The following is a 13,763-nucleotide window of genomic DNA, read 5'->3' on the forward strand; positions in this document are numbered from 1 at the left end:
TATTTCATATTATTCACAAGAGTAGGTAGGATCCAAATGCATCATGTAGGTTAAATATCTTCTGTACAGTTTAAAATTTCCATATTTCATATTATTCACAAGAGATAGATTGTTTTTTGTCCACTTTAAGTTTCTCCGAATAACTGCTGGAAATACTATGTACACTTTAAAAACACTGTATCATATGTTTGTGTTAGTAGTTCATAGCAAACCACAATGGTTTACACAACGTGTTATGAGTCGCAATAATTTGAACTTGCATTTTGAAATCAAATCCACTGTATATGTATCAAGTCATTCATGCAGAAAATGTAGGTGAAGATTACCTAATTATGGTACTGATATTGTTGGTTACCTATGATGTGTAGACTGACAAATTATCATGCCACTATAAGTTATAGTTGCTGAGATATGGACCTCCACCATAAATTTATGCAAAGTCACTCATGCGGAAAAATGTAGGTCAAGATGACCTAATTCTGGTACAGGCGTTTGTGGTTACCCATGATGTATCCACTGACTAACTATCATGCCACTATAAGTTATAGTTGCTGAAATATGAACCTCCATTATCAATTTAACCAAAGTCATTCATGCAGAAAAATGTAGGTCAAAATGACCTAATTCTGGTACTGATGTTTGTGGTTACCCATGATGTATCCACTGACTAACTATCATGCCACTATAAGTTATAGTTGCTGAAATATGAACCTCCATTATCAATTTAACCAAAGTCATTCATGCAGAAAAATGTAGGTCAAAATGACCTAATTCTGGTACTGATGTTTGTGGTTACCCATGATGTATCCACTGACTAACTATCATGCCACTATAAGTTATAGTTGCTGAAATATGAACCTCCATTATCAATTTAACCAAAGTCATTCATGCAGAAAAATGTAGGTCAAAATGACCTAATTCTGGTACTGATGTTGTTGGTTACTTATAACCTGTACAATGACAAATCATCATGCCATTATAAGTTATAGATGCTGAGATATGGACCTCCACCAAAAATTTAACCAAAGTCACTCATGCAGAAAAATGTAGGTCAAGATGACCTAATTCTGGTACTGACGTTTGTGGTTACCCATGATGTATCCACTGACTAATTATCATATCCCTATAACTTATAGTTGCTGGAATATAGGTCTTCACCATAAATTATCATGAAAAAACTAAGTCCAACTTAAGGAAAAAATACGGAAAAATTTGAATTTTTTTTTTCAAAATCATACTTGGGATATAAATTTTTATCCATACTGAATATTGTGTCCAAATTTCAAGAAGACTGAATAAAATTTGAGAAAGTTATTGCAGTTTATAAAACTTTGACATTTGGGTTAACCAAAAGTTAGGGATGTATCCAAAGTTAAAAAAGAGTCAAAATGAAATAAGAACTTTGTACCACAGTACGTAATTAAGGACTGTTGAGAACTTATAGCTTTGAAGGTATCAAAATATGGATTTTTGACAGGTGTACACAACTGGTATTAAAGAAACTGTTGCTGTCAAGGATATGTCTCTTGATACTTTCAAGGACAGATAACTGCCTTGCTTGGACATAATGGCGCAGGAAAAACAACAGCGATGTCAATGTTAACAGGTGTGATCTTCATGCCCATCATGTCAAAGGAAACTGCAATTCAAAAATTATCATGTCAGAGTGATTTTCTGTTTTTCAATTTAATATATTTTTGTTTTAAGTATTATTTTCTAAGGGAGCTTATTCCATCAACTTCCGGTTCTGCAAGAGTGAACGGATATGACATAAATGATGACATCAGTAGTGTGCGGGGAAGTCTTGGAATGTGTCCTCAGCATGATATTTTGTTTTTGACACGCTAACTGTAAAGGAACATCTAGAATTTTATTACAAAGTAATACAAAATACCCAAAACAGGCTTTTAAGAATGCTGTGTGCTGTTGTTCAATAAATAATTCAGATAAAATAAAGTCATAATAGATGCTTAACTTAAATAAATCACACAGCAGTAACATTTAAGTTATGCTCTCTGATATAGCTCAAAGGATGCAATAAATCCAAAATGAAAGAAGATATCACGAACACACTACGCATTTTCAAGATTGAGGAGAAACAGAATGATCTTGCAAGAAACTTATCTGGAGGACAAAAAGGAAATTATTGGTAGCCATATCATTGGTTGGAGGCTCAAAGGTATTTTTTTTTGTCCCCGCTTCCATTTAAAGTACCGACTTTCTGTTTCACACTTTTGTGTCCTAGCGATTTCTCGAGAAGCATTTAGTTTTGTTAGTGAAATTTAAGTTATCAACTCCTTTTGGCCAAGACCCCTATTGTTTGGGGAACAAATGTCAAGGTGATAAATTCATTAACTCGGTCTTTATTCAGACTTTATGATGAAAATGATGAAAAAACAATGTTCATTTTGTTCTTTGAAACTTTTGTTGAACTCTTAAGAGTTAAGTAAATAGATGTGATCCGTTAAATCCTTTGGTCTATCGTTTCATGATTAATACTTTCATTTTACAAATTTTGAAAATTAAAAGAAGAAATCTTTAATATGTAATACAATTTATTTGATTTACTAATTCCTTAAAATTGATATCAATAACACTTTGAATTTGAATCATTTGTATGTTTTGTTTTCTTGTATCATCATACATTTTATACATATGGTTTCTGAATATTGTTTAGGTAATCATATTAGACGAACCTACCTCAGGCATGGATCCCGGTGCACGGCGCCAATTGTGGGATATCCTTCAGAAATTTAAAGAGGACCGAACTATTGTTCTGTCTACGCATTTCATGGATGAAGCTGATGTTCTTGGTGACCGTATTGCCATCATGGCCGACGGAGTTGTCAAGTGCTGTGGTTCTTCATTGTTCCTTAAAAAGCTTTATGGTAAAAGCAATTTTATGATAGAATTATAAATCAGGATCCACTAAAAACAATTCACTACATAAAAAATCTCTGTGCAGAGTATATAGAGCTTGAAACAAAAAAATCTGTATAAAAGCTTTGCTTAGAGAAGAAACTCCGTATCATATGCTAGTAATGGAGATTTTAACCCTTTTCAGTTTAAGCACCGTTCAGGAATACAGCGTATATTTATTTCATTTATAAAATAAATCATAAATTACAGGAGCCGGATATCACTTAGTGATGGTCAAAGAACCAAGTTGCGATGCGACCAAATTATTAGAAACAATAAGAAGCCGTATTTCGTCTGCGTCTTTGGAAAGCAGTGTTGGGGCGGAGTTGTCTTTTCTTCTTCCCACAGAAGAGTTACCGTCCTTTGCAGACCTATTCACAAATCTTGAGGAAAATGCTTCAAGACTTGGGATAAGTGGCTTTGGAATTTCTGCGACAACAATGGAAGAAGTATTTTTGAAGTGAGCTAGTGACTTTTCCTTTGCTTTATCAAACCAAAACAGATTTAAATCTTCATGAAATTATCTTTATTATAGCTCAAACGCACTCTATTTGCAACTCCTTGTTGTAATTCTATTGTTGTCTAGATTTTTTGCTGAAAAGATGTCAATCGTCACGTCAACTTATATATATATATATATATATATATATATATATATATATATATATATATATATATATATATATATATATATATATATATATATATATATATATATATATATATATATATGATTATGTAATGGAAACGCCAAAGTCCGATGGCCGTTATCCTATGACGCGCGAAATTAAATGTAAATTGATGGTCTGACACGCCGAAGTCCGATGGTAATGTGTTTAACTCAACGTTTATGGCCACAATAATCCAAAGTCAACCTGACGCCATAAACGTCATAAAAGCAATCATTGGTCTGAAGAGCGCCTTGAAACAATTTTTATTATTTAATTTTGCTTATTGCACTTCTACAGACATTTTCTGTAATAACCGGTATATGGAAACAGTATAAACCAAAGTCTGGCGATGGCCACGCCCTTGATGGAAATAAAGTGCTGAGCATACGACAAAATTGCAGCTCTTTCCTATGATGACAAACTTAACTTTCGCGCGAAAATATACAACAATCAATCAATCTAGAGATATAAGGAAAACATGAACTACAAATCTAATGATTAGGGTTAGTCCTTGCATTGCTACAACCCGAGTGAATTATGACAACAATATCATTTCGCAATGTATCCAACTCAAGATATTCAGGTTATTGTTAATACACACTTAATGATAGAAGACAGGCATATTGGAACGCCTGAGAGTGAACAATTAGTTTACGTTTATTTATACTTAAACAAGAAGATGTCACAATAATCCAACCTGACGTCATAAACAAAAATTGTTTTTCCAGAAATTTGACGTGAAATAACCTCCTAAGAATTCGCGTCCCGCAGTCCAACTTTGCACTTCAAGAATCAAAAGCAGATATATATATATATATATATATATATATATATATATATATATATATATATATATATATATATAAAATTGTGGAAATCCAAAAATTGAACACACAAGAAAATTTTAACACGAAATATTATTGATTTTGCTTATAATGAACCACAAGGATTCTTGCACAAAAGAACAACTTTTCATATAAGAACAGACCAGTTAACCTTCACAATAAGAATAAGCAAATGAGCAAGAAAAACTCAGCAAATATGTAGAAAAAATAACCAAAGAATGACACAACAAAAAATGCCGGAATATGCAAAATTGGAATATACCCTAAAGAAACCATCTGACAGATCAAAACAGTTTACACAATTCTAACAGTAAACAAGAAAACCAAACAAGGAATAATTCGAAGAATAATTTTTTGTGGAAAGGACGCTTCCACAAGGGCCGCCAAAAACCATTCCGATTTCTGCAAATTTAGACAACTCAGAAGAAAGTCAAAATCAGAAAATCGATGTAAAAATTGTTAATTTATCTCGGAGAGATATTACAGAAGATGAAATGAAAATTCTAGACAGGGGTTTGAAATTTACACCCACACCAAAACAGGATAATGTGGATCTCATAAAAGATGCCGATGAGTTTTGTCGGAAACTTAGACTTGAGAATATTTTCAAAATGAAGAAAATACGGTTTATCACTTGTGAGAAATAAAAGTAATTTCAAACCATACCTAATAGGGATAAAATTTAGATGAATTTATCAGATGTTTACAAAGTTCCGCCAGAAATAATGACATCTCCATCAATACCCATATTAAGGATAATATCACTAGACGGGAGCGAGAAGCTATCAAAAGCCTCGCAAGTGATAATTCTATTATTATAAAGGAAGCAGATAAAGGGGGAGCAATTGTCATTATGGATACGGATCGTTACAAAGAAATGGTGTTGGACCAACTTAATGACAACAATTTTTACAAAGAACTAGACTCTAATGAAGACGGTAAAACCATTCAGGATTAAGAAATTTACAATAATTTTGCGGATAATTTAACCAAAAAGGAAGTGGATTATTTAACCAATTTTGAAATTAAATCTAGTAACTTTTATGGTTTACCAAAGATCCACAAATCAAAGAAATACAGACCGGACTTGAAGGTAAAAACTCATTATATATAAAATTACCTCGACCAACGGATTTGAAACTTAGACCAATTGTAGCAGGCCCTGCATGCCCCACGCACAGAATCAGTAACTTGTTGGACATACTTCTAAAGCCTCTATGCCAACTTGTACCAAGTTATGAAAGGGATGATTTGGATTTTCTCGGCCACATTCCAGATACAGTTGAACTAAATACTGAGATGGTTAGTTTTGATGTGACGAGCCTCTATACCAACATACCGCATACACTTGGACTAGAAGCAATCGCTTTTTGGATTGACAAATACCGCAATCAAATTCATGAAAGATTTTCTAAAGACTTTATTCTAGAAGGAATAAAAAAAGTATTAGAGAATAATCATTTTGTTTTTGACGGGAGAATTTTTCTACAAATTAAGGGAACAGCGATGGGCACGAAAGTCGCCCCAACCTATGCCACCCTAGTTCTCGGTTTTTTGGAAGAAAAAATGTTCAACGAAACAGAGAGACGATTTGGAAATCCTTTTGCGCAATACATACGATTTAATTGGAAACGATACTTAGATGATTTTTTCATTTTTTGGACAAGATCTACTGAGGATTTACAAGAATTCCATACCATTCTTAACAATCTACATCCCTCTATTAAATTTACCTTGGAAAAGAGCAGGTTAAAACTACCCTTTTTGGATATTCTTATAATTAAGGCAGGTCGAAAAATCATAACAGATTTATACTACAAGAAAACGGATTCCCACCAATATCTCGTATTTAATTCTTGCCACCCGTCACCCGTTAAACGTAACATACCTTTTAATATGGCAAGACGTGTTTGTACCATGTCATAGATGAAACCAGAAGAAATGGCCGTCTACAGGAATTAAAAACATTTTTGCTCAGACAAAAATATCCTAACGACTTAATAAATATAGCAATTGAAAAGGCCAAGTCAATACCGACTGCAGATCTCCGTTCTACTAGACGAGGACGCCAGGAAAACAATAAGGAAATTCCGCTGGTCACCCATAACCCACGGAACCTTAATATATATAACTCCGTAAAACAGTGTTTTCCTATTTTACAGCAAATCCCAAAATTTAAAGGAATTAATTGACCCGAAAAGCATCATCTATAGCCGACGCCAACCTCCAAACCTAAAGAAACTCCTAACAAGAGCCAGATTCTCATCGGATGAGGAAAAACGCACTGTAGCCAAATGTATGGATCCCCTGTGTGGAACCTGCCCTTATTTTAAAACCGGAGAAAAGTTTACATTTAAATGTGGTAAAACGTTTACCGTGAATGCGAATATGTCATGCAAAACTAGAAATTTAATATACTGTATGACTTGTACTTCATGCGGGGAAAACTATAATGGACAGACCAGTAACAAACTAGCTGACCGTGTAAGAGTCCATAAACAACAAATACGAGACCCCTCCGTCAGGAATACACCTTGCAGTGAACATTTTGATTCATGTGCGAATGGAAACTTTTTGATATTTCCATTTTATAAAATCACAGAAGATAATAAACAATTACGGAGGGCCAAGGAAGATTATTTTGTTAAATTATTTCAGCCTAAATTAAATGTAAATTGAACTTTTTAGTTCTAAAGAAATCCATTTTATTACAATGTACATGTGTTTAACTCTATACATTTGGCGCTTTTTTGACATTTACCTGTGCCAATGTATAACGCTGCCTTTGTGACGTCATAATAACGACGTCATAACAACGAAGTTGTATTGTTATTATTATCATTGTTACACTCTGAAGAGCTGTAACGGCGAAAGCGCTTAGTGTAAAAAAATTAAACGTAAACTTGTTTGTTTATCTTGGATTTAATTTTGATTTATAACTTTACCTATACCATGGACTTCTACAACATTTTCCCTTATATATATATATTTGTTTTTCAATCATTCCGGTCATTTCAGAGTGAAAGAAAATACAGAAGTTAACACGACCTATAAAGAAGAGATTACGGACGAAAAGCATGCCCTTCTCCAGGCTCCTGGGGGATCGTCCCCTCGGTCATACACCACAGAAATAAGTGATGTGCTGGGTAAGAAAGCCCAGTTAATGTACGGAAATTAGCGAGCTGAAATGCCACCTGTAGAAAAATGTATTTATTAAAAATCGTGCTTGGTTCTCACCTCATCTGCGCAAAAGCTCGATTTAAAAAAAAATGTTCACTAGATATGCAAGTATTCTCGTAGATAACTTTTGCACGATTTGAGTCGGACCGAAAGTTCTTGCTATCCTGGAAAACAGTTGTAAGATGCCTAATTTCAATGGTCTCAATTTTCCTTAGTATCGGTAGTTCTATAATTTAGACAAATAACAAGATAAAGGTATGTTTGCAAACATAGATTTCGATGAACACAAGACTTGAATTATTATTGCAAGGTAGAACAAACTCTAAGGTTTATGCTTGTTTCTTATTAATTCATATTTTGATATATATATTTAAACTGAGGCAAAAAGTTACTGTGTATCTGGTAAATAAATGTAGGATTTATTTCTATCTGTAATCAGCATATTGGAGTGCGAGTGCTAACCAGGGAACCTTTTTAAAATAAAGTATATTATTATTAGTGGTACCTCTTAGGGTGATCTTAGGAAGAATGATTACAGTAAAGTTTTATATTTTTGTACTTTAATTAAACTTCTTATGTGGATGGATAAATTCTTTTTATATAGATTTTAACATGGGACTCGAAAAGAACACTGGAAGTACAGCCATATTCCAACAATTTCTGGGATTATTGATGAAGAAAGCATTACATACCTGGCGAAGCCGATTTATGATGATAATTCAACTTGCTGTTCCTATATTACTGACAGTATTCGGACTTTTGGGTGATCATTTGCTGAACAATCTAACGCAGCAATCGCAGCCTCCTTTAAAATTAGATTTAGAACCTTTTCCAAATGCCCTAACCACTGTGACTCAAGGACCAAACTCCACATTCTTTTCAGAAAATATGACAGAAGAGTATGAGAACTATTTCAGAAAACTGGGTCTAGAGGTTGTGGAGTATGAACCCAGGTCTCCTTCAGAGTTTAACATTAACAAATTTTGGCTGGATCATAATCAGCGGATTGGGCAAAGACCTTTTAATTCGCGATATGTCATTGGATTTGGATTGAATAAAAGCCACATTATTAGTTACTATAACGGTGAAGGTCTTCATGCCATTGGAATTAGTTTGTCCTACACGATAGATTTTCTTTTTAAATTCTACTATGGTCACTCTAGAAGCATACAGACTATAAATCACCCATTTCCACCCATAGAGGATAACTATCATTCAGACCAGGGATCGGGTTTGGCATCTTTTAAAGGTCTCACCATTGCTTTGTGTGTTTTATTTGGTTTGTCCTGTTTAGTAGCTTCCTTTGGCGTGTTTCATATCAAAGAGAAGTCCTCTGGGGCCAAACATTTACAAAAGGTGAGTGGGGTCGGCTCCACCGTCTTCTGGTCGGCCAATTTTACATGGGATTTCATCCATTACCTGATTCCAATATTTCTTATCCTGCTTTGTTTTACTGGGTTCAAAATTCCACCATATACAGAAGAAAATAGACTGGGAATTGTGTTCCTGAGTCTGTTCCTGTTTGGTTTAGCTTCAATTGCATGGACCTATCTCTTACATTTCATCTTCCGATCGCCTGCAGGTGGAACAGTAGCTATGATAATAATCAACACGGTAGCAGGTGAGTTACTCCATAGCCGACATTTTACATGCATGTGTTTTTCTGTTTCAATATAAGAAAAAAGCAGAGATCAGAACATAAAATGCCAGTCAAAATCCTTCTGAAGTACTGAGCATACCATTGCCACATTCGCACTATTTGTTTTGTTTTCAGGTTTGTTTACCTTGCTGATGGTCACATTCCTGCATCTAAGTCCAGAGACCAAAAGTGCTTCCGACGCGATGGATAAAGTCTTCATGATAATTTTGCCTCATTTCTGTTTGGGCAAAACATTTACGAATATCTATGTGCGATACGATCTTCGATTACAATGCCATAAAGATTTAAATCAAAATATTACACAAACCTTCTTGACTAATGGTACAAAATTCAAAGTAATATTATCAACGCACCTAAAGTTTTTAAATTATATTTGAATTTTAGGGGAAAAAATGGATTATTTTATTTAAAAAACTATCTGCCTCCTTTCTTGTTGAAAAATGTATAGTCAGCATTCTTAACATTATTTTTATAAAATTTCAATTTAGAAGAAAAGTGTCCCAATGACAATTATTTGGAGTGGGACTACCCCGGATGTGGTCGATACCTGTTGATGATGTCAATACAGTGGGTTGCCTTTATGACTTTAGTGTTTCTCTTGGACAGCGGAGTAATACAGCGTTTTGTCTACCGAACTCTGTGTAGTCCAAACGGCGGAGCTACAGACTCTGATAATGATCCCAGCATTAATCCGGATTCGGACGTTTTAGAAGAAGCAATGAGAATACACTTAACTCAAATAGGCGACCTGATGACAACTGACAAACTTATAATCAAAAACCTAAAGAAAACGTATGGCGTAGTCGAACATTTTCATGCAGTAAAGGGAATAAGCGTAGGAATTTCTGAACAAGAATGCTTTGGATTGTTGGGTCAAAATGGCGCAGGGAAAACGACAACATTTAAGATGCTGACAGGCGATGTAATGAGCTCTAGTGGGCATGCGTACATCAATAGTTTAAGTGTTGATAGTCAGATACAGCAGGTTTGTTCTTAAAGTTCTGTATATAATTAAGTTTGTAAAGCATTTGGCCCTTATTTTTGAGGTAACCGGAAGAAAGGGAAAAATTCCCGTTAAGATTGCAGATTTTTATTTGTAATTACACTAACGAGTAGTTTTGTTTTTCACTTTAACAATAATACAACAATTGTGCATAATATCATTACATGTAATATGTATGTTCAAGTTTGTCGTAAAACAAGTTTTCTTGGGGGGAAATGTCAAAATATAAATATTGTCCTGGATAAATCAGGATTTATTTACTAAGTAACATATTATATTTTTTAATATTTATTATTTCAAGTACTTCAAATTTTATTGTGGATGTATATTGTTACTTCTATTACACCACAGGTCCATCGTTGTCTTGGATACTGCCCCCAGTTTGACGCATTGATTGACACTCTAACAGGGAGGGAGATTTTAAGACTTTACGCCAGAATGAGGGGGATTAACGAGAAGGAGATCAGTCGCGTCATTAATGACCTACTGGACGCAGTGACGCTCACAAAATATGCAGACAAACTGTGTGGGACATACAGGTACAAACATTGTGTATCTGTGTTTCCCCTGTTTAAATTTTTCGCAGCTAGAATTAGTGTGAATCATACTTTCTTTTTTTAAAAATGTAATTTCTATCCAATCTTAAACAACATTGTTAAAAAGACTTTCTAATATATTTATTTTTTCCTCTAAAATAATATTCCAAAAGTTTTAACTTCTCGCAACAAAATTCATATATTCCGTTTTTTAAAGTAAATAGAAAAAAAATATAATGATTCAATTTATTTGTTCTTTTGTTAAAGTGGTGGAAACAAAAGGAAATTGAGTACTGCCATTGCATTGATTGGAGATCCTCCAATCCTGATGCTGGATGAACCGACGACGGGCGTGGATCCAGCCGCGCGAAGGCAAATGTGGAATGTACTTTCGAAGGTCCGAGCCAGTGGAAGAACGCTTGTTTTAACGTCTCACAGGTAGAATATTATGCCCCTGTAGTAAAAGATTCGGAAGAATTGAGTTTTTGTCCTGCCCTTGTTTTTGTCCGTTATTTTTTTTTTCACAGGTACATTTCTTGTGACAAAACTTTCCTTTGCAATTTTATCATCATGTCCTTTTGATCGTGACCCTGGAGTTTGTCCTTTTTTAACAAAAATATGTAATCTTGACCAAAATTTTAAAAAAAATCCTTTGCTAGGGGGATTTAATATTTCCGATATAGTTTCCTTTTGACAAGCCATTACCTTGGGTTTCATTAATTTTGGCTCTTTTACCTTGGGCTTGGAGTTTTGCCTAATTTTTCACAAATTCACAGATAAAAAGTTTCCTTTTCACTATACATACACACAGGTAGGAAAATGTGAAGAAAAATAGATATTTCTTGATTACTATTTCTGTCTGCATCTTAAAAATTTTGTTTTTCTTTTCAATTTTTTCTGTTACGAATATTATCGTAATACACAGACCAGTCTGCTTATGCTTCATTATTTGTCCTCTATTTGTCTTTTGTAGTTTTGAGATTGAAAATGCAAGTCCAACCAAGTTTTATCTGATCCAAAACATGGGCTTTTTAATATTTTATCTATAAATCATGGTAATTTATACAAAATCATGTTTCTTTGAAAGAGACGATATAACTTAAAAGGAAAATCTTTAAAAATCTTCTTTCAAGAACCACTAGATAGAAATGAATAGCCTCTTTCAAAAAAATTGTTTTGAAAACATTTTCAACATTGAAATGGTTGTTAATGTCCATATAATTTAAAAAGTAAGAATTTGTTTTTAGCACATTGTTGCTCCTTTTCCTACCAATAAGATGATTTGAAAGTAAAATCTGTCAGTATAATATAATAAACTATTTTTACTTACCATTAGCATGGAAGAGTGTGATGCCCTTTGTACCAAAATAGTCATTATGGTTAACGGAAGATTCGTGTGTTTTGGTAGTCCCCAACACCTAAAGAACAAATTTGCACAAGGTTACACCTTGACGGTGAGACTAGCACGTGACAATAACGGAAACGCAGTGGATTCTGGTCCGTTATGTAATCATATAAGTAGAGAGTTTCCAGGAACCGAAGTTTTCGATGATCAACAAGGCTATCTCGATATTCACATTCCACATCAAAAATTATCATTAGCAAAACTTTTCAAAGAAATGGAGAAAACAAAATCTGAATATAATGTAGAAGATTATTCAGTACATCAGACGTCCCTGGAGCAGGTGTTTCTTGGGTTCACGAGGATGCAGGTGCCCCCGGTGGACAGAAAGAGGGCGTGCCCTTGTTGTTTCTGTTGTAGGTCGAAACCAGCTTCATAAAGCGAAGGCGTAGGCCTCCCGGGTGACAGAACTTTGATATCCATCTTCTGATTTATATGCATTTAAGTATCTATACTCAAAAAGTGAAAAGATCTAGATCTTCATATTTTTTTCTTTTTTGGAAATATATATGAGCTCATTGTAGATAGTTGGGAGACAACTCATGTTTATAAATAGTATATTATAATGTTAAGCCATTTTTTATTTACAAAAAATATTCGAACTTTCTAAGAAGTAATTAAACATCTGCTGTGGACTTCAGCTTCTAGTATAAGTTAAAGATATATCGACGATGTATTATCAATTAACAAGAGTTTCTTCAATTCAAATTTCGACTCGAAGTATCCCAGTGAATTAGGAAACGGTACCACAAAGTCTGACACATCTATGTCATATTTCGCCATTTGAGTTGATTTTTTTAATTGTAATCTAGCGATAGAAATTTCAAAATAATGGTGATGACTTCAACTTTCCTGTCTTATGTAGCAATATACACTGTGCATCTTAATTACATCTTAATTACCTAGGTAGGAGATTTTTGTTTTCCAGTTCATTCAATACAGATGAGGATGTTGTATACCAACGAACATTTTGTTTAGCAAGGCAATCTATTTACAAACAATTATATAAAAACGAATATCAACAGCCTCATTTAAAGTCATCATTTCGAAAGTAAGTTCTATCGGCGACAAAATGACCTTGTCAGGAAATACAATTTAATTTATCATTAAACCGAATGCTGCCTGAAGGTTGTCATACTTACTGTATTGAGTTGTCTGTGGATTTTTTTTGCTTTCCTGATCATGACAAGAGCATTGTGACCAGTCGACTGGGGATTCTTACTTCTACATGGTACCTGATCCCAGGTCCTTGTTCTGCTCTCGTTTTTTTTTATTGTTTCAATGGACTTCGGGACTTGATATCTGTCTTTTAACCACATATTTTTGATTCTAGATGTAGGAGGGCTGTTCAATAAATAATGTCCTGAATTATATGACATAGATTACAGATATCGTATGACATTAAACTTGATTTTCCTTCATTTTTGAATCTTTCGTGAATTTATAACAGTTTATGTGACCACTTTTTATCACATCGTTTCATCGTGATAAGCTGGGAAACAAGGGCTTTTAGAGACACTGCATTATAAATGAATGGTAAACAATCA

At 34.0% G+C, this 13,763-nt stretch overlaps 1 pseudogene; it reads left to right on the forward strand.

Annotated features, from left to right (window-relative positions):
- The first annotated feature begins 36 nt into the window (after positions 1-36).
- Positions 37-13,511, forward strand: LOC134272860 (phospholipid-transporting ATPase ABCA3-like; annotated as a pseudogene).
- Positions 13,512-13,763: the final 252 nt, after the last annotated feature.

This window comes from Saccostrea cucullata, unplaced genomic scaffold, assembly GCF_032062105.1.
Source record: "Saccostrea cucullata isolate Sc308-1 unplaced genomic scaffold, CSIRO_AGI_Scuc_v1 ctg996, whole genome shotgun sequence".
Classification (NCBI taxonomy): Eukaryota; Metazoa; Mollusca; class Bivalvia; order Ostreida; family Ostreidae; genus Saccostrea; species Saccostrea cuccullata.